This window comes from Dermacentor variabilis, chromosome 3 (assembly GCF_050947875.1).
Source record: "Dermacentor variabilis isolate Ectoservices chromosome 3, ASM5094787v1, whole genome shotgun sequence".
In the NCBI taxonomy this organism is placed as follows: domain Eukaryota; kingdom Metazoa; phylum Arthropoda; class Arachnida; order Ixodida; family Ixodidae; genus Dermacentor; species Dermacentor variabilis.
In genome coordinates, this window is record NC_134570.1 from 217,766,065 (window position 1) to 217,786,976 (window position 20,912).

At 47.6% G+C, this 20,912-nt stretch overlaps 1 pseudogene; it reads left to right on the forward strand.

Moving 5' to 3' along the window:
- The first annotated feature begins 562 nt into the window (after positions 1–562).
- LOC142575023 (uncharacterized) lies at positions 563–20,574 on the forward strand (annotated as a pseudogene).
- Positions 20,575–20,912: the final 338 nt, after the last annotated feature.

Below are 20,912 nucleotides of genomic sequence, written 5' to 3' on the forward strand. Positions count from 1 at the left end.
GCGATACAACTTGAGAAATACATGTAATGATATTATTACATCTTACGAATTTAGAGAAAAAGAAAGATTGAATTGCCCCCGACTGCAGATCAAAAGTCGCTGTAGGTGTCGAAATCCCTAGTTAAAACAAAATTATTTTTGAACAGCTTTGATAGCGTCCATGCAACAGTGGTTGCTTGTGTACGGTAAAGTGCTCATATGCTGCCTAAAGCTTTTGGTATGGTGCGAAAACAAGCTCTCAGCGAAAGCGAAACATTGTACGCAGAGATGCATGCAGACGCACAGTCGGTCACTACAAACCCGTGCGATCGCTACGTTCAGGCTTCATTCAGTTATGCTCCATTTAGTTATACAGACAGCCCACTATAAGAACATAATTCATATAGTTTGCTCTCGGTGTTTCCTTACCTTTCACGTAGGAAGCCTGTTCGGGAGTGTTGTATCGTCATAGCACCGCACGTGCCTATGAAGCTGGGCGCATCTGCTGTAATCACTTTCTTCCCTTACTCTCTATTTGTCCCTTCCCCTCTTTCTTGCTGTGTGCTATATATTGCATGCGATACCCTGCGATACCCGCAATAAACGTTCTTTGCTCGGTTGATCTTCTTGGGAGTACGTGGTTACTTCAGTGGCGACGAAGATGGGATGAGCCTGCCGCCCACCAGCAACACCCCGGTAGACATGGCCGGATACACAAGCCCACCGCAGTTCAAGGAAGCTACGGACCACTGGCCGGCATATCTAATATGGCTAGAAGCTTTCTTCGAAGGCAACGGCATCACAGAAGAAAAGAAGAAGCGAGCATTGCTCGTAGCAGGGCTGAGCACTCACACGGTGGCCGTCGTTAGTGGACGCTGTGCGCCAACAAAGGTGAACGAGCTGTCGTACAATGAAGCACTCGACATACTGCAGAAGCATTTTTCGCCGAGCCCGAATGAAATAGCCCAATATTACAAATTTTTCTCACGCAACCAGATGCCAGGAGAGCCAGTTAGAGATTTTCTTGTAGCCATTTGGCAATTGGCGGATACCTGCAACTTCGGCACTTCACTTGACAGGATGCTCCGGGACCGTATAGTTTGTGGCTTGCAAGACAACCCGGTACGTCGTCAACTGCTTTCGAAGGCATCCTTAACAAGAAACAAAGCAGAGGAAATCACCTTAGCAGTGGAAATGGCGGAAGAAAATGTGAAGACATTGAAGACGGCGCCTGAAGACGAAGGCGTACACATGTTAAGAAACATGTATGCACGACGTGAAAGTCGGCCACCATGCTTCAGGTGTGAAAGAACAGGGCACGACCCCAGAACCTGCCGGTTCCACTCGGCGAAGTGCTACCGGTGCCAGCAGTGTGGTCATGTTCACAAGATGTGTCCCGGACAAGCAGACAGCAGAACGAGGGAAGCGTTCACGTGGCCACACCAGTAAATTAATGCCGTGCATCCATCAGCAGGAAACTGCAACGATCCGGGATCAGAAGAGCTCTGTTCCTCGTTGAAACGGCAGATAATTTCGTTGGAAACATTCACACCATAAAGGCAATAATGTGCACTCTACTTTGGAATGGAATAGCAATCAAGATGCAGCTGGACACAGGGTCCCCGGTTTATATCATCACTTGGCCCACCTACGTACAGCATCAAGATGCCTGGCCAAAACTGCAAGAGTCGCCACTCAAGTTGTCATGCTTCCTTGGACCACTGCCGGTGCATGGCCAGTTACAGTTCGACGTTTCCTTGGGTTCGAAGACTACGAAAGCCACATTAGTGGTGCTGAGTTGTTCCGGTCCCAACCTATGTGGCCGGGACGTCATGACCGCACTGGACCTTCTTGGGGAGTCGGTGCTTAGCGCAACGCAGGAAGGTGAGAGTGCAGCCATTCGTGAAGTTGACAATGGTGTTCAAGTCTTGTTAGAAGAATTTTCCGTGTGTCAGCCCGTGTTAAGGTCACTTTTGGGTCTGGTCACCTATTACCAAAAGTTTCTACCGCAGACAGCCACGATCCTTGCACCTCTGTATGAACTATTGCGCACCAGGACGGAGTGGAAGTGGGGCATTGCTCAGCAGCAGGCGTTCCAAGAGGTCAAAGCACTGATAAGTAAAGCAGAATTTCTTGCCCATTACGAACCGGACAAACTGTTGGTACTAGAATGTGACGCTTCATCAGTCGGCATTGGAGCTGTCCTTTCTCACGGCACAGCTGAGGGGATGAGGCAACCCATTGGCTTCCGCTCCCGCATACTCACAGACGCAGAGCGGAAGTATTCGCAGCTTGAAAAGGAAGCCCTGGCATTAGTGTTTAGAGTGGCGAAATTCAGGGCATATTTGTTAGGTAGGAAATTCACACTTCTGACTGATCACAAGCCATCAGTCAGTATTTTCAATCCAGATAAGCCGGTTCCAGCCATGGCGGCCGCCCGCATACAACGGTGGGCCCTGCAGTTGAGCACCTACTCCTACATCGTCAAGTTCAAGGACGGCAAGGCGAATGTTCTGGCTGATGCACTCAGCCGCCTGCCACGGGCAGCGCCTTCCAAGGAAGTGTCCGTAGACGAGGACGGCGCTGATGACTGTGAGTACGTACTTCTCACCGCCTGTTTGGACAGTAGAGTGCTGTCAGCCAAACAACTGGCCCGCTATACAGCCGAAGATGAGGAGCTACTTGCGGTGCGGAAGTGGGTGCAGGAAGGCTGGCCTCGGCATTTAGACGTGGAGCAAGTCACTCTGAAGCCTTACCTAGTCCGGAGGGACGAGCTAACTGTGAGAGAAGGCCTGGTGTTCTGGGGCCACCGCATCGTCGTGCCTAAAGCAGCCAGGAACGCAGTGTTGCAGCTGATTCATGAGACACATCAAGGAATCACCACGATGAAGAGACTAGCTCACTCGCTGCTTTGGTATCCCGGCACTGATAAACAGATTGAGCAGCTTGGTAAGACATGCCACTTATGTGTTCAAGCTGCACCGATGCCTCCACGCCAGGTACCAGTCCCATGGCCAGAAACCAGGCAGCCGTGGTCTCGTCTGCACATTGATTTTGCAGGTCCGGTGGATGGCTACATGCTATTAATTGTAGTCGATTCACACAGTAAGTGGATGGAAGCTGTGCCTTTGCGAACTTCCACAACTGGGACAACCATAGATGCCCTGCGCACCCTCTTTAGCACTTTTGGGTTGCCACGCACAATCATCACAGATAATAGGCCGCAGTTTGCAAGCCGGGAATTCCAGACTTTCACTATGGTGAATGGAATAAAGCACATGCGCACTGCACCATATCACCCTCAATCGAATGGGTTGGCGGAACGATAAAACAAAGCCTGCAGAAAAACGGGCAAGGATCAATGCAAACGCGGCTGGCCAGGATCTTGCACAACTACCGACGAACGCCGCTGTTGGGCGGAAAAGTGCCGGCTATGCTGCTGATGGGGCGTGAGATACGCTCCCGATTAGATAACTTGTTGCCGTCAGAAACAGAGCATTACAGTTACCCTTTTGCCAATGATTTCTTGCAGAAGGGCAAACCAATTTGGGTGCGAAACTACGGTTGCCTCGGAGACCCATGGACTCAAGCATGTGTCCAAACAACAGAGGGGTCTCGTATGGTGACTGCCGAGGGACCGGAGGGTGAATTAATGCGACGACACTTGGACCAAGTGCAACCGCGTGTGGTGGTGCAGGACTCGGAGCAAGTGCAGCCGCGTCGTCAGAGGCGACAGAGCCGTCGACAAGACCGCTAGTACGAATACGACGGATGAGACCACAACCCTTGAACTACGAAGATCTACCCGTTCGAGACGTCCCCCTAATAGGTTCTCTCCCTAAGAGAAGTGGAGACTGTTGTATCGTCATGGCACCGCACGTGCCTATGAAGCTGGGCGCACCTGCTGTAATCACTTTCTTCCCTTACTTTCTATTTGTCCCTTCCCCTCTTTCTTGCTGTGTGCTATATATTGCACGCAATAGCCGCAATAAACATTCTTTGCTCGGTTGATCTTCTTGGGAGTATGTGGTTACTTCAGGGAGACTCCATCGCGGAAACAGTGCAACGTTCACTGTATGTATTCCGTAAAGAGATAGCGTCTGTAAACGATTCTGTGCTTTTAAGTTTGTCCAAAATTATTATTTCAACAGTAAAGATTTCCCTCGTTTTGAGAGTACTTAGAGAAATGTCCAGGAGGGCTGCCGCGTGGTGTTTTTATTGAGCACCGTAAGCGAAACCTGCGAGGAGCACGCCACGCAATCCCGCATACTATGCAAGGGAGGTGCTTCCGACAGATGGTGACTTTGTAAGTCCTCGCCCCCAAGACTGAAATATGATGGGGTGCAACATTGTTAATAAGTGGCTGATTAATCAGTTCAAAACTCTTGCAAGCTATCTCCTACCTAACACTATAGTGCCTAGAATATACTGGCAGTACAGTCTAAGCACTATTACTGGCTGTTGCACCAAACCAACTGTTCGCAGCCACGCGCGAACTTTACCGCCACTGCTTTGAAGGCTGTGTACTATCATGTGTGATATAAAACAGTGCACATAAACAAACCAGAACGGATGGTTGTGTCTATTACGCCTAACTTCAGCTACGATGAGCCACTGAAATATATGCGGTCTGGGAATTTTGCCTGATCTATTTACATTGTTTCCACTCTTTGCAGTCTGCTCAAGCTGTTGTTACCATATGACTGGTAAGAGTTGCAAGTTAATCATTACAAAATGTGACCTATGCTGATTGTTCTTGGCCATCGCACAGCTTATTGACGTTTTGTGTATATATTCTGCATTTTGTGCAAGGCTCAACAAAATGCCTTTCTGTTTAAAAGTGTGTGTGCTCCCACACTGCGTTGTACGATATCAAGCTTGCCACTGGCACTTGAAAAATGCTGCAAGACCTGTTATGCTGTTAACTGAACGCGTTTGCAGACACTGAAGAGGATTAGCTTGACATCTGCTTGTAAGGAAGCAGCCATCATGCTTACAAACACTTGGCAGAAAACATTATTTTGTGGTCCTTTAGCTGTGCATGTCTGCACCAGTTTATCGAGTTAATAATAACTGAGATAGCAGACAACCACTATATATACTGAGTTCGGTTCCCTCAATCAATTTATTTTTAATGAAAGTCATTACATGAAACTATATGTCTGCAGTAAATCGAGTTTTTACTCTTAACCAGCTTGTCCACGAGAGATATCCAGTGCATAAGCACTACGGTCTATTAAAATGAAGCGGTGACATGGCCAGAGACAAGGTCTTCAAGGCTCTGTGCCGACTGTTCACACAGTGCTGTGTAGGCTACAATTAGTCAGCGGTGGTGTCGTCCATTACAATCGCAGCACCAACTGCAGCACCAACTTCGTCACCTGCCCAGGTACAACCAATTGATGCTCCTCATCTGCATTGTCAGCATGCATACCACAGTGGGCACTTAATTCCAGTTGTCTCTACCAAGAAGACCCAACACTGCCAAGTACACTCTGTGCAGACCATACTGCAAGATTGCAGCACAGAAGAGTCTTGCCCCCAGTGCTTTGTGGCGTCTTCACTCTGTCAATTTATTGTGCACTGTGATCCAATAGATGTGGACACATGGTCATTGAACTGCAGCGCATGCAAGAGAAAGGGGGACACTGGAAGTTAACGAACAAGAGCTGACTCATGCAGAATGATTCAAACATACAATAAAAACAGCAACAAATAAAAAATAATGTGTTCAAAAACATGAATTCTGAAACAGTCACTAACATACATCTGTACAGTTTCTGATATAGAAGCTCTCAGTTATTCTGTGTGTTAGATTATTTTTATGTGGAAATGGAACTTAGCTATTGTAAAAAACAGGTTCACAATGACGCTGTTTACAGTGGTGGGTAAATGTGAATAGTTATCTTTACCTAGTGATGAAGATGCTTTTCTAAGCATGTATAGAACACCAGCCAGTTCGGCCTATGTAAACTTGGCCTCAGGTTAATGGTAACACGTACACTTACACCTGTTTTGCATCTAACGAGCTTTGAGTTTTCTTTAACTGCACAAACACATTTACTTTCTGTCTTGTCATTCTTTTTTGCCACAGCTTGGCAGAGCCGCTGAAATCAACACCAAACCAGCTGGCAACATTCTTTAGTCCATGAGCAAAAGCGATTGGGTGTAAGGCCTGACACACTGTGGGACTTCTCTTTCTTGACCCCTTTGGTTGTTCTACCGTAGCTTGATAACATCTTCAGCTGCTCTATGAATAATATGTTCCCCATCCATTTTAGTCTGGTTACTCGATTTGTAAAGCTTTTGTCCATTGTGTAGTGACATGACTTCAACAAAGTCGCCCTAAGGCAGACACTGCAATTCGACTTTTCACCAATTTTTGAATGACCAGAGTTACAGCGAAAAATAGGTTTAACTGATGTAGGGCTACACTGACCAGAAAAAAATGGAGCAAGCAAAAGACTGCCTTTTTGTTTGTGCTATATGGGATGTTTGAGATCATCATTTTTTATACACAGTCGTAGCAAGCAAACTGACAGTAGCAGAAAACAGCACAAGCCTCGATTTTCTGAAGCATTGTCAAGCTTCTTCCTGCGTGAGCAACTCTGCTTCTTCAAATGGGTCTAATATTCCTCACTAAATTTACTTCCCCTCTGGAAGAGAGCGATCCTGGTGACTTAGGGGCAGGACATGACAGCAGGGTAAAGTGAGGCTTTAGCCGATCTACATGCACAGTCTCACGCCTTCAGCATTATTGATGGCTCAAGCGGTTTGATGACGTAATTCACTGGCAAAGTTTGCTTGACAACACAGTAAGGGCTGTGGTATTTCGAAAGAAGTTCTATCGAATGGCTGGCTCAAGGGATCCAGAGCCACACGAGTGAGTCACGGGTATAAGACACTTTGAGCAGTGGTGGGGCAATCTGGTGACACTGTATTTAGCCACTGTCATGGACTCACTCGCGTCGGAGTGGCATGGAAGGATGTTGTCTAGCATGCAGGAGGGCCTGCAATGTAGCAAGTACGGAGAATCCACTGGTGGTCTGCATCGTGGTATTATAGCGTACGTCACATAGGGAAGAACACAATCCCAGTTTGAGTGGTTGGAAGTGACTTGCATTGCCAACATGTCGCCCACTGTTCAATTGAATCACTCTTTCAAACCACTCGTTTGAGGATGGTAGGCAGTGGTGCTTCGGTGCCATTGCTTTAGAATCACTTTGACAATGTCTGACAGAAAGGCATGTCCTTGGTCACTAAGCTGCTCACCTGGCCGTAGTCTCTGTGTATCGGGTGAGGTGATCTATGGCAACGATTATCTAGCAGGAGTGATGGGAAGGGGTCTGTACAAATTGATACAGTCAAAGGGATGTGCAGGACAAAGCAACGGCTGTAGTGGAGCAGTTGAAGAGACATAATAGCGAACAAAGTGGTACAATCTGCGCCATTAGAAGTGGAATGTACCGCTGCTGTTGGTGGCTGTAAGTCTTCAACACTCCGGCATGTGCACACAGTGGGTCAGCATAGATGGCGGGAAATAACCGATAGCCATTTGTGTCCTTCAGAAAGGTAGTTGCAATGGTATAGCCAACTGTCAAAAATGATGGGGCGCTTGGCGGTCTATTTCTCGTGAGATAGGACGCAACATAGGTTGAAGTAATGTCAATGATAAGGGAAGCAAGCGAGGGGTTCTTTCTCTGCTCCAGAAGCATGTTGGTGACACTTCGCAGGTGGACACAGATGGGGGTCACAACACCAGGTAGGAGAGGTGAGCAGGACAGCATGTCTGCATCAGAATGTTTGCGTCCCGATCGGTAAATGACGTGAATGTCATACTCCTGGAGCCTAATGCTCAGCGGGCGAGTCGACCAGATGGATCTTTCAAGGAGGACAGCCAACGCAACGCATGATGGTCTGTATAACCTCGTTGGATGGGCATCCGTAAAGATAAGGGCGAAATTTTCCTAAGGCTTCTGTGATGGCTGGACACTCTCTTTTCATATCTGAATAGTTGGCTTTGGCTTTAGTGAGTGCATGACTGGCATAATTGCAACAATGTACTCACCGAATCTAGGTTTATGCTGGGCAAGCACAGCGCTGAGGCCAATGCCGCTTGCATATGTGTGAATTTCATTCAGAGCAAATGTGTCAGAATGTCACGGGATCACAGGTGACGTTAAGTAGCTCGCAGAGAGTGATGAATGCATTGTCTTATGTCGGAAGGTCGCCGCTGCTGTGGAGAAAGTCAGTCAAAGGTGCTATGATTGATGGAAGCGAAGTTACGGATGAAACTGTGAAAATGTGAACAAAAACTGAGGAAGCTGCGAAGTTCTTTCATTGTCTTCATTTTTAAAAAAATAAACTCGGAAATGGCACAAAATTCTGTTGGATCCAAAAGGATGTCATCTCGGGAGACGACATTGTCGAGAATAAGGACATCCTTGCCATATTGTCCCCAACATGTCTGAGAGTAGATCGAACACTGCTTTTTTGTCCATTTGACCCACCGGCATCACCAGAGAGAAGGGCCAGATAACATGATTGAGAGATATGGGAAGGGATGTATTGATGAACAACATTTTGTTTATTCAACAAGGTGGCAACAAGCAGTAGATGGGGCTGTGACAGGCGAAGGAAAGTGGGGATGAAAGACGGAGGGAGTGGGGCGGCTGAGCCCCGTAAAGGAAAACTCCAGGCGGGCTCGAGCACTCCCTGCCCTCACGGATGCCAATGGAATGTGTTACCAGTGCAGCATAACCTGCCTGGGAACTGCTTTAGGTTCTATCCTCTCATTGATTCTGCTGACAGTGTTGCATAATGTGCTTGACTTGTGCCTGCAAGGTATGCCCAGTAGGTGCTTTCCTACTGCATCTAGCTGTAAGTGCACTGCTACCAATCATTCGTGGGTGTAGGATACAGGAGGCCGTAAGCGGCCATCTTGTTGATCTTTATTTTGCACAGGCCACAATTCTACTCATTAACTTAACTGTTTTCAGCCATGCTATCAGGTTATGGAAAGAGGCACCTCGCCTCTTTTCATTCTTTAACATGTTCATGGTCATAGTGCATTATGCTTGAGAATTAAACTGCTACCACAATGTAAAGGATGCCTATTGGCTGTCATGAAAATATTGTGCAACACAAATTCTCGAAATATGTGATCATTAGTAAGCTAATCAAAGCCAGCCACTGAGGACGGACTGCTCCCAAATTTTCAAGTGACTCTGCCGGCAGAATATCTGCTCCCTATATTAGCCACACTGTTTTTATCAGAGTGCTAGATTTTTCTTTTGTCATAAGTTTGCTACCGAGCCAGATAAGATATTGTCAAACCGTCAATTTTAGAGCCATACACATGGTCACTTCTTCATTTTATATTCTGGAAATGATACCTAAGCCCAGCTTAGTCTAACAAGATTAGCTTAACTAATGCACGCAGTTGACTTGCAGCATGTGAGAAAAAGAAATAATTGCATAACTAATAGGGATTGGCTTAGTACATTGACCCGTGCTGACATATGAGGCAGAGACTTGGAGATTGACAAAGAAGCTTGAGAACAAGTTAAGGACCATGCAAAGAGCGATGGAACGAAGAATGCTAGGCATAACGTTAAGAGACAGAAAGAGCAGTTCGGATCAAAGAGCAAATGGGTATGGCCAATATTCTAATTGCCATTAAGAGAAAAAAAATTGAGCTGGGCAGGTCATGTAACGTGCAGGTTAGATAACTTGGACCATTAGGGTTACAGGATGGGTACCAAGACAAGGGAAGCGCACTCTAGGACAGCAGAAGACTAGGTGGAGCGATGAAATTAGGAAATTGTGGGCACTAGTTGGAATTGGTCGGCGCAGGACAGGGATAATTGGAGATCGCAGGGAGAGGCCTTCGTCCCATAGTGGACAAAAAAATAGGCTGATGATGATGATGAGTCCACTACAAAATACAGTACCTACTTACGTCTTGATTGTATAAGTTGTGCTGTTTATTTGGCACACACAGCAATATGTAAATGCAATATGTATGCAGACCTTGCATTTATGTGCATGTTGTGTAAATAAAACAGCACAACTTATCAAGACATGTCGCACCAACTAAACCCCATCAAAGGTGTTCTATACAGTGTTCAGTTGGTCCTACATAAATTTCATCACATGTTGTAGTTACATTTAATACCTGTATGTAAGCCAATTTATGGAATGTATCCGCTGCATATGAGAATGCATATTTTAGACCAATCAGAGTACCTGACACAGCAGTTTTTTATTTGGCCTTTTTCGGTCGCTTGTTAGAGTGATGTTATTGATTATGTCATCTAAACAACTAAAGTTTTGTGTTTAGCATACCGGCACTGAAATACTGAACACACCTACACTACTTTGTAGACTATTGAGATGAATTTCACTGCTCATCATTCTGTCGTGTTGTTCTTCAGTCGTACATGGCGACTGTATTTGGTGTCATGAATTCTAGGCTCATTTTCACTTGGGCCTTTCAATCAAGCAAAATCTCCCTCTTCAACAGTTAATTTAGTGGAAAGCCACCAACGAACTTATAGCTCCAAGACCAATTCCTGCACACTGTTAGCCAATCAGATTGTATGCTGAAGTTGGTGTATGATGCATCACTTCAGATACACCAATAATAACCCAGCTCAACCCGTTACATGTACTTAGGCCACTGACAGACACAGAGGAAGATGTAGCAACCATCACTCATCACTTGAAATGTGAATGACCCAAACCTTCATAAGCATATCGGTTATAACCGTTCGACAGCACAGGTGGGAACTAAGCTTTAGAGTTGTACCACCATCTCAGCTGGTTTGTTGTGATGCTCTTGTCTGTAGGTTTCTTGTTTATATTTAACAGGCTTTCTATTTTATGAATTCACAGCTTTCATAACATTTACTGCACTAATGTAGGCACAGCACACGTACCTCCATTGAAGGAGATATCTGTATGTGCGGATCCGAGAGAACTTGTGGAAAATTAAAAGAAATATGAAGGTAGTAATAAATCAAACAAAGTGTTTTCACATTAGATGACATACCCATACATGGACATTGATATACAAAGCATACAAGTGCTGAAGCCGAAAGCCTGTCTGCCTTTTGAATATTGACATAAACAAATATTTGTTTGGATTTTTGTCTTCTGTGTCAGAGTGTAGAATATCAAAGGAGAGGGGCAAAATGGTTGTTGTATTTAGTAGACCATTATAAGTAAGCTACTCAAGTTGCATCAAACATAGCCATCAATGCGCAAAGTCTTGGACGAGTAACCATTGGACCATAGCCATGTGACTGTCTGACACATCAGAAATCTCTTGCACTGATCATTTTGAGCTCTAAATGAGAAATAGAACAGTTTACACCCTTTGGAGTGCCCCTTCTGATAACGCGCGTGCCGTTCGTTACTGGAAAGTTCCGGGCTCGCAGCGTTAAAGTAAGGAAACGCATCAAGGCAGATGACGATTATCGTTGTGTGGCAGAAGGGGCACGCCAAAGGGTGTAAACTGTGCTTAGAGTGTACCTCCAGGGAGCAGCACGCACCGCTGCTAAAGATCTATCCCGTCAAGCTAAGACAGCTACAGAGCCGTACGTTGCGTACATCCTTGATGTCCGAGCTCTTTGCCGCCACGTCGATTCCATTATGCCCGAGGCTGACAAAGTGAGGCATATTCTGAAAGGCATCGCCGACGATGCATTTAATTTGCTTGTTTTTAAACACTGCTCGATGGTTGATCAAATTGGAGCAGGCGTTTTGAAGACGCAAAGAGCCGTCGCATCGCCCAACAATTCATGCGGCTTCCAAACACCACCGCTACGTCGCCGTGCGAAGACGCTCATTAGTCCATTTATCCTCTACGGATAGCGTTGTCCGAACTATGCAGCGCGAAATCGAGGCTGCGTTGCCATCTACTTTCATACGCCCTTCGCAGGATACTCAATCGACGATCTCCATCACCCAGGCAGTTGTCCGTGAAGAAGTGGCAAATGCAGGCATTCAAACCGTGTGCTCCGTAACCCGCCCTTCGGTTAGACCTACTGCCCCTCTTCGTCTACCTCTGCCGGCGTTTCGACTCCATCTAAATCCTGACGACAAGCCCATATGCTTCCATTGTAACGGCGTGGGGCACAGCTCAGTCCTCGTTTTCATGCTCTTCCTTTTACTACCACCACAATGACAACCAACGCCTTCCATTTGATGCTCCACATGACCTGACATACCGTGACCGCAGGCCTTCTGCGTCCACCAGCCACTCGAGATGTTCGCCGTCGCCGCACCCTTTTAAAGGCCTTCGATAATTTGAAAGTAGCGACATTCTACTCCTCGCGGCGCTTTCCTCCTCGATTATCCTCGCCCGCTGGCTGCGCACGGCAAGCTTTTTCTCCCGCAAACAGGCCTCAGCATTCTACGGAGGCACGTTATTTTGGGCCAGTTGCACGCCCGTGGTGTTGAAAATTTTGAGAAATGCTGATAACAGCATCGATAATGCTAACTGCAACGTTTATGAGGAGTTCGTTTTTTTTTTTTTCTTAATGCCGTTTGAATGGGGTATACTGATGTAAAATGAGCTTTGAGGCGAGTTCTATACTCCAGAGAATTTTTCTACCACATGATGAGATGCTTTACTTTGTGCATCTGAGCTAATATTGCTTGTGGCACATCCCTCTGCATGTGGCTTATTAAGCGAAAGCGTTACATCTCTGTTTCAAGGTCGCATTTTGAGGTATAGAAAATATGTGATCCAAGAAAGGCTGGAATCGAACCAAAGCATATCCAGCCGTGTATAAGAGATAATTACTGATTAGCAAGTTAATTAATGATCGATTAGTGATTGATTGAGGTGTATTAAGGAGAATTATGGTCAAATAATGTAGAAGGTGAAATAAGAAGAATTATGGTCAATGAAGGAGGTTTATGGTAGATTATGGAGGATTAAACTCAATAAAGGTGGATTAGGGTGAAATATGTTGCAGTGCTAAACATTAAAATTATGGATTTTTACGTGCCAAAACCACGATCTGATTATGAGGCATGCTGTAGTGGAGGACTCCGGAAATTTGGACCACCTGGGATTGCTTAACGTGCACCTAAATATAGGTAGCTGGGTGTTTTCACATTTCGTCCCCGCTGACCGGTTAGATTCACAGCGCGAGCCCAGTTCGTTCTTCCTCCTCTTTTCTTGAGTGATGGCGCCCACGCGTCTCGTTCAAACAGCCAAATACCACACGCGTGTAGCATAATTCCCCGGCGGCAGAAGCGACGTCCCAGAGTGTCTAAATGTCAGCACTGGGAGGGTGATACTGCTTCAGTCGTGTAATATGCATGATATCACTGGAGTGGGAAGCAGATGAGACGTCAGGGGCGATCTCGTAGGTGACGGGAGTCACGGCACGAAGCACTTGCTATGGGCCTGTGTAACAAGACAGCAGTTTTTCTGGCGGGCCGACCTCACACGATGGAGACCATAGAAGCACCAAAGAACCAGGCGGGAAGTGCATGTCTCGATGTCGCCGCTCCTACAAACGCCTTTGACTCTCTTGGGATTTCAGAAGGCAGTCACGGGCAATTTCCCTTGCGTGGGCACAGCAGGCGATGGCGCCAAGTGCATATTCACTGGTCGGTGCCGCAGGAACAGGGAGGCTTGTGTCGAGGGGCAGCACTGGTTCTCGGCCAAACAGAAGCAAAATGGGGAATAACCGGCTGTGTCGTGGCGCGAGGAATTATAAGCAAATGTGACAAACGGTAGAGCGAGGTCCCAGTCAGTGTCGTCTGAAGAGACATATTTCGCAGGAATGTCTGTGAGAGTGTGATTGAGACGCTCTGTGCGGCCATTTGTTTGCGGATGGTATGACGTGGATAGCTTGTGCCTCCTGGCACAGGACTGCAGGATGTCCGCGATAACTTTTGATAGGAATGTCCGGCCACGGTCTGTGAGAAGTTGTCGTGGAGCTTCATGTAATAAAATCATGTCGCGTAGAAGAAAATTGGTGACATCTGTGGCGCAGCTTGTAGGAAGCGCTCGGGTGATGGCGTAGCGCATGGCGTAATCTGTGGCCACAGCGATCCACCTGTTCCCAGAGGTAGAAAGAGGAAAAGGGCCAAGTAAGCCTAAACGAACCCAAGATAATTGTTTCGTGGGAATGTCAAGTGATTGAAGGTACCCAGCAGGGAGCGTCGCTGGCATTTCTCGCACGCAGCTACGTATCTTCGAACGAAGTGAGCAAGCCCTGGCCAAAAGAAGTGCCGGCTGATCTGGTCATAGATACATGACACACCCAGGTGACCGGCAGTGGGGAGGTCGTGAAGTTCGTGGAGAACAGCCGAGCGAAGGTGTTTAGGGATCACAAGGAGTAATGCAGGGCTGTCGGGGTGAACGTTGTGGCAGTAGACTACACCATCTTGAAGTGTGAATAGGCAAAGGGAACTGTTGGCAAGTGACGATTCCAGGCAGCCAATGATGATACGCAAGGACAGGTCACGGCGCTGCACGTCGGCGACATGGAGCAGTGGAAAAAGAGAGAGAACACAGGCATTGGTGTCAGTATCGGACGTAGAGGTCGCATCTTCAACTGGGTAGCGAGAGAGGCAATCTGCATCTTGGTGTTGGCGTCCCGACTTGTAAGTCACTGTGTAGGGATATTCTTGTAGTCGGAGGGCCCAACGACCGAGCCAGCCAGTAGGATGCTTGAGCGACGAAAGCCAACAGAGCGCATGATGGTCTGTGATTACTGAGAAGGGCTTGCCACATAAATATGGACAGAACTTTGAAACAGCCTAGGTGAGAGCAAGACATTCGTGCTCGGTAATCGAATAGCTGCGCTCTGCAGTTGTCAGGAGCCGGCTAGCATAGGCTATAACGCAGTCATGTCCGTGTTGGCGTTGCGATAAGACCCATAACCACTGGCATCGGTTCGGACCTCTGTAGGTGCGGATGGGTCAAAGTGGGCAAAGACCAGTGGATTGATGAGAATCGTGATAAGGCATGAAAATGTGGCAGCTTGATGGGAACCCCATGTGAATGGCATGTCTTTCTTCAGAAGTTCAGTGAGTGGCCAAGCAATTGCAGCGAAATCTTTCATGAACCGTCGGAAATAAGAACAGAGCCCCACAAAACTCCGGATGTCTTTAACAGACTGAGGTACAGGAAAAGCCGTTACTGCTCGAACCTTCTCCAGGTCAGGTTGTACTCCGGAAGCATCGACGAGATGGCCGAGCACCGTAATCTGCCAGTGCCCGAAATGGCACTTCGATGAGTTTAATTGGAGCTCAGCCTCGCAGAAGACATTAAGGATAGCTGCGACGAGCTCAAGGTGCATCTCAAATGTAGGAGAGAACACAAGGACGTCGTCGAGGTAACAAAGGCAAGTTGACCATTTGAAACCTTGAAGCAGAGAGTCTATCCTGTGTTCGAACATGGCAAGGGCATTGCATAAACCGAACGGCATAACCTTAAATTGGTAGAGGCCATCTGAAGTGACGAAAGCGGTCTTTTCTTGGTCTTGCTCATCGACGGAAATCTTCCAATAACCAGATCAAAGGTCGATGGCCGAAAAATATTTAGCACAGTGAAGATAATCAAGAACGTCGTCGATTCTTGGTAAAGGGTAAACGTCCTTATTAGTAATTCAGTTTAGGTGGCGGTAATCAACACATACACGTCACATGCCATTTTTCTTTTTAACGAGCATGACCAGCGACACCCAAGGACTCGACGAGGGCTCAACAATGACTCTGGCGAGCATCTTGTTTGCTTCCTGCTGAATAACTTGCCGCTCTGCCGTAGACACGCAATACGGTCGGCGGTGAATGGGAACAGCATCACCAGTGTTTATCCGATGCTTAACAAGGGACGTCTGACCAAGTGGTCGATTGTCAGTATCAAATATGTCACGGTAGGAAAGCAAAAGGCGATATAGGGTGGCTGCTTGGTCAGGTGCGAGGTCCGGAGTGACCATGGGACGTAATGGGCCGCCGAGGTTCAAGGCATCCTGCAGGTAATCAGGAGGAGCTGGAGACGCATTGGCTGCAAAAGCAGTGACGTGGTTGTCTGTCACTGAACGGAGCGTGGCCACCGCTATGCCTTCAGGTAACACTTGCTTTGTCAAGCCGAAATTGATAATGGGGAGACACATCCGATAAGCGGCAACGGTTATGACGGAGTGTGCCACAGAGATGGCGCGCGCCAGGAGGACATCACAAATAGGTGAAACAACATAGTCGCCATCAGGCACGGTTGCCATTGAGGCCAATTCAATGAAGGTTAGGGCTTTTGGAGGTAAGCGAACAAACGCTGTAGTGCAGAGAGTGTTCGGTTGTTCGGGGCTAACGTCTGAAACAAGGGGAAGCTCGAGGCACAGCATACTGGCAGCACAGTCGATGAGGGCAGAATGCGTCGTCAGAAAGTCGAGCCCAAAGATTAGGTCATGAGGGCAACGGGTCAGCACGGTGAACAGGACTGGAACTTGGCGGCCAGCAATTCCTATGCGAGCAGTGCACATACCCATGATGGCAACAGTGGTGCCATTGGCGACATGTACGGCTCGAGTGACGGCAGGCGTAACAACTTTTTTGAGGTGACGAGATAAGTTAGCGCTCATTATGGACACTTGGGCTCCGGTATCAATTGATGTCGTCAATGGAACACCATCTACGTCTACTTCAATTAGGTTCGTGTTGGTGAGGAGCGTCAACGGGAGATTTGGACAGGATGAACGTGATGCAGCACTACCTCCAAAAGCTGCATGGCCTAGTTTTCCGTCCGTCGGTTTGGAATGGAAAAGCAGCAAGGCTGGGGTGACGAGGAGCGACGGCATTGAGGCGACTGCGATCGCACGGAGGAGCGGCTGTCAGGGGCATCAGAAGTAGGGTACAGGCGGCCAGGTGAATAACGTCGAGCGTCGGCATATGGGCGAGGAGCAGGGAATGAGTTCCAGTACAGCGGCATCAAGGTTGTGCAGCAGTGGCGGGATACATGACCAATGCGGTGGCAGCGGAAGCATATCGGTTTGTCATCTGGGGTTTGCCATTCAGCAGGATTGTGTTTGCGTGGTCTGGGAGTGAAATACTGGTCATTACAGATTGTACACATGGGAATGGGTGCCGAATCAGGTCAGGAGACAGAGCAGGTGGTAAGGATGCCAAGGTTTACAATTTCTTGCCGCACAACTGCTTGAATAACGGAAATAGTGGGGGCCGCTTGGTCAAAGGTACCTTCAGGGGGTCGTGGATGAAGGGGGGCTGGACTCGCCACTTCAATCTCTCAGCGAACTATACATGTGACGTTATCTTGAAATGGTCGTGTGGCGGTAAGAGCGGCGCAAAAGGACATGGCAGGGGTGTTTGGGAGTCAGAAAAACTGTGGGATGACGCGGCGGCTTTTGGCTGCCTCGAAGTGACTGCATTCTTTGACGATGGCGTCGATGCCAGAAACGTCGTTATAGACGAGCAAATTGAATCATCCGTGATGCCTTTTAGGATATTGCCCACATTGTCAACCTCAATCATGTGCTCGTCGACTTTCCGGCAAAGCTCGAGCAGTTCCTGTATGGAGGAGACATACGATTCGGTCGACGACTGGACACGGGTGGCAAGGTCTTTTCGCGCAGCCTGTTGGCGAACTGACGGCTTGCCAAATAGGTCGCGAAGCCATTCTTTGAAAATGTTCCAGGTGGAGAGCTCGATCTCAGGGGTGCGAAACCAGACACGTGGTGTCCCGTCCAGATAAAATATCACATTGGCAGGCATGATGGTAGGGTCCCAGTGGTGCCTTTGGCTAACACACTCATACATGCTAAGCCAGTCGTCGATGTCAACGTCATTTCGGGTGGAGAATGTCCCAGGATCACAGAGACTAGGAACTGTAACGTGTATTGTGGCTGGCGCCGCAGGTGTAGGTGGCGACGGGGTGGCTCTATCAGAAGCCATGGCTGAGAAGACGAAGATGGAGCCGCTTCGAAGCTCCATGGAGAGGACAGGGAACGTTCCACCTCCACCACAATGTTGTGTGAAGGACGAGTCAGTAAGACAAGCAACTATTTACAGGTTATATTTACAACAGCGGTTGCAGTGCTGACCGGTTAGATTCGCAGTGCGAGCCCAGTTCGTTCTTCCTCCTCTTTTCTCGAGTGATGGCTCCCACGCACCTCGTTCAAACAATCAAATACCAGATGCGTGTAGCAATATCAACAGTAAGCGTGCGCGATAATGTGGACACCCCCTGCACATTGTCTGTATCCGTGAGAAAACTAAATAATAATCGTCACCTACTCATGCATGCGTAAAAGTGTAGTTCACAGCAAATTCCAAAAATCCAAGTGTTCCTTAGGTATCGCCTAAGAGACATGAATGTGACATGAATGTGAAAGCCTTGTAAAGCCTACTGTAATGAACCTTAATCCACTTCCATCAACCCTAATCCACCTTAATCTATCCTAATTGGTCTTAATCCTCCTCCATCAACCCTAATTCGCCTTAATCCACGCTAATATACCTGCACCTTAATCATTTTATATACCCTAATCAACCTTAATCTACCCTAATCGGCATGAATACTCCTTCATTAACCCTAATTCACCTTATCCCGCCCTAATAAACCTAATCCTTGTTTAAATACCCTAATCGACCTTAAACCCCTTAATCCGCCCAAATGCTCCTGAATCTGCCCTAATCAGCTTTAATGCTCCTTCATTAACCCTAATTCACCTTATTCCACCCTAATTCAGCTTAATCCTCCTTCATACACTAATCCTCTCTAATCCACCTTAATTCTATCACGAATGAATTATTAATTAACTTGGCTAATCATTAACCTCTTATACATTGCTGTACATGCTTTGGGTCACTTGAGGCCTTCCTGGGTCATGGGATATTTCCTGTTCACAACGCAACCTTGAAACAGAGATCTAAAAGCTTTTGGCTTAAAACTTGAGAAAAAAAATGCAATGTGGACTAGCTAGCACTCATCACCTGCAATACCACGGGTATACTTGCCACTAATTTTTTCAGGGCATGCATTCATTGTATGACTGGCATACACATTGACATAAGTTGAACATAATAGCTCCTCTACAAGCCGCTATTTCAGTTTTCGGTAAAACAGGCAACGGATCCTAACAATGGTGAAAAGTGTGACCGAGAGGCTGCATCTTCACCCATAAATATTCACAGCAGAAAGCATTATCCATAGCACTGCTTTTTCGACTACATAACAACAGTTGGCGATATGCGAGGTGAAGGAGTCCCAGAAGAATGAATATTAAGCATACTGAGGAAAATCCAATTTTTATGCAACGTGCAAATTACCGCAGCAAAAACGCTGGTGAGCAGGCCGGAAGAATGAAAAAAAAATGCAGCATTAGGGGATGCTTTGATACAAGCAATAAGAGACACCTCACCTCGCAAACAACACTGTTATTTGTTGGAACAAAGTTCTCTCTGCCGATGTTATGCAGCCACTGCTTCCTGCGCAAGCCATCATGCTTTCCTTGTGGTATCATAAAAACTGCATAGCCATCTTCAGGCTTCTTGCTGCAGTTATATGCACAACAGCAAGGCATAGTGCTAGCACAGAGGGCAGGGAATACAGCATACAATGTTCGCTACGCCAAGCTAAAGCGCCGAGCCAGCCGAGCTGAGGAGAAAAATGGCACGGATGAATAAGAAAAACACAAGCAAAATGCAAGATCAACACGTTTCCAAGGGCAGTGGCAGGGAGACCAATCATCGTGCAGAAGAACGGGTGCAAGATCGCTTCCCACAGGGGGGGGGCGTGCAAGGAGCAAAGAGGAGGTGAGGAGGTCAGCGTGGCAGTGGCATAGTTCAAAGAGTGCCTGTACTTTAAAATTATCAAGGGACTTTACCTTCTGTAGGCTTGCAGCATCCCTTACCTCAGGCCACAACTTGCTCAGTGTGTAGCGCTCGTCAAGGAAGAGGAAGTTCGCTCCTGGCCGCGCAGCATGCACAGTGCGATATAAAAAATAAAAAGAACAGTTCAAAACCCAACGCTGCCAGAGCTCGGTATTCCTCGCATTACCCGGTAAAGAACATGCAGCTCCAACCTTGCAACATGGATTTTGCCGGCTCTAACGCTCTTCCTGCCAGTGACGACGCCCAGGAGGCGCCTGACCTGGCGGTGCTGTGGTGGCCGCTTTCCAACACGTCAACCTACCACCATTTTGGCCCAACAGCCCCAGCACCTGGCTCCTGCAGGTTGAGGCACACTTCGATCTCCGGCATATCGCTAGTCAACAGACTAAGTTTTTACATCTGATGTCCTCCTTACCTCCAGACGTTGCCGAGGACTTAGCAGATGTTATCACCTCGCCGGATCTGACCCATCCCTTCAACACGTTGATGGCGGCTATCATTTCCCGCAAAGTCGGAGTCCGAGCACAGCAGACTCCAGCAGCTCCTTACAGCTATGAAGCTCAGTTAGTCGCTCTTCACAGCTCCTTCAACACATGCGCCAGCTTCTTGGTGGTGTCTCCACCTTTCAACAGGACAAGCTGCTGCGTCAGTTGTTCCTCAAGCACCTCCCGCAGAACATGGTCCCAGTTCTCGTGGCTGCAGGTGATGTGCTACTAGAGAAGCTCACTGAACTGGCTGACCGAGTTGCAGACTACTTGCAGACTCCTAGCCTCAGCGCATGCACAGTGATATAAAAATAAAAAGAACAGTTCAAAACCCAACGCTGCGGGAGCTGGGCCTTCCTCGCATTAGCCCCGACAGGCTCATCCCCAGAAAACTGATGAGTGCAGCTCCAAAAAGTGACACAGCATTGCATCCCCGACCTGCAAATCTCCTTACTTTGCAGACAGACCAGAACCTAAACGCTGTGGAAGTTGATGCCTTACCTGTAACTGCCCTGATCAACACCAGCGCACATATCCATGTCATGAGCACCGAGATCTCCAGAAGCGGCT